Source organism: Anoplophora glabripennis, unplaced genomic scaffold (genome assembly GCF_000390285.2).
Source record: "Anoplophora glabripennis isolate ALB-LARVAE unplaced genomic scaffold, Agla_2.0 scaffold1097, whole genome shotgun sequence".
Classification (NCBI taxonomy): domain Eukaryota; kingdom Metazoa; phylum Arthropoda; class Insecta; order Coleoptera; family Cerambycidae; genus Anoplophora; species Anoplophora glabripennis.
The window spans coordinates 117,973-119,937 of NW_019417333.1; positions in this window are offsets into that span (position 1 = coordinate 117,973).

The window sequence follows — 1,965 nt, forward strand, 5'->3', positions numbered from 1 at the left end:
ATTTGCATGAAAATTTAGAATAAGGCTCATCTTAGGCTCAAGTTCAAAAGCGACATAAGCCCGATTGACGCTTTTTGTTTTTTAGGGGTAAAAGCTACCCCTAAGTGAAAAAATTGAAAAAATTAAGTTTTAAGCATTTTATTGATAAAAATCTTGTTCAAGCACAAAGATTAAATAATGTTCCATGTTCTCGAACATGTTTTATGATATGTTTGATCTTTTCGACCCTTTATTTAACCCTTCAAAACTACCCCTATGCAAATAATAATGATAAAAAATTACTTTTTAAAGATTTGGAATGATTAAATCGTGCAATTATTTAAAATAAAAGTTATCTTATAGCTAATAAAAGAATTTTTCCCTTTCAACCCCTAAAAACTACCCCTGTATTGACAAAAATGATAAAAAAATTACTTTTTGAAAGCTTGGAATACTTTAACGGTGCCATTATTTAAAATAAAAATTCCCTCATTGCTTATAAATCCTTATAAATCACCCCTGTGCTAAAAAAAATAAATAAAAAATTACGTTTTAAATCTTGGAATGCTATAATTTAAAATAAAAATTCCCTTATATTGTTTATGAAAGAATATTTTACTTTTACCATTTTCAATTCTTATAAACTACCCTTTTACCAATATTAATGTAAAATATTTTTATTATAATCGATTTTTAAATATAATCAATCAAAAATTGCTAATAAGAAAGCCTATTTTGTTCCGAAAAAATGTCATTGGGCTCGAGACAGGTCGTTTTTTCACTAAAATAGATATTTCAAGCGCGATATCGCCTTTATTTTTTATGCTATAGGAATAAAAAAAGCAAAATATTTGTTGAAAGAAAAAGCTACATTTTTGTTGTCAATCATTTTTTACGTATCTTTCATAGTTTCAGAGCTATTATACAGGGTGATTCAAAAACCGCTGACAGACTTCTAGGGTAAGTAATACATAAAAAATTAAGACGAAAAGTCTTAATAAACATAGGGTCGCAAATGCCTCCTTAACGAGATACAGGGTGTTTGCGTTTCTTTCTTAATTTATTTTTTATTTAAATCACCACGCGTTCCGCGATTTAATTCCATGTTGTCCTTGTCCTCTAACCGAGGGTGGGGAAAAAGACTCGATGAGGGGGGAGGAGAGTCGACATTCAACTTAAAAAGTGTGTATGTGAAAAAGCTTTGACCAAGACGGTACGCAACTATACGCAACTGAGATCTCAAATTTGGACTAATGTGTATATGGTACATATAAGTGATACACAAAATTGATGCAAGGGTGCTAGTGCTGCAAGCGAGTGAGCCAACATAGTGATACCCTCAAAGGTAAGGGCAACAAAATCGCCGCAAAACTCTTAGTACATTTTTCAAACATCTTTTTCCCTAGTACATTCACAGGGCGTCAAAGTTTCTGTAAAATTAAAGCATAAAAATGACAAAAAGAAGCTTATAATCTAATTTACTTAACTCATTTGTACACATTGACATTAGTGACAGGCGATGTTTAATTTTATTTTGAATAGCACAAGCCTATTATGCGAAACTAAAATGAATGAAAATAAAATTGGATTTACAAATTTTCTACAAAGGTGTTTCTCTTAAAAATGGTTGCTTTAATCCAAATTTTGCAAGAGACCAATTCGATAGACAATTGAACGTTTTACACGAAAATAGTTCCCTTTTGACAAAATTAGCAGTGGCGTAGAAAATATTTTTAAAAAAGGGTCACGTTGACCCCGTCTCTACGACACTGCTGCTCATAAAATTTTGAGCAGTACATCAAACATTGGTCTTAAGGTGCTAACTACGCATAACAAATTTGACATAGAAATGTTCAGGCATTTTGGAATTATTGCAGACAATGTTTAATTTTACAGAAACTTTGACGCCCTGTATCTCGTTAAGGAGGCATTTGCGACTCTATGTTTATTAAAACGTTTCGTCTTAATTTTTTATGTATTATCTAC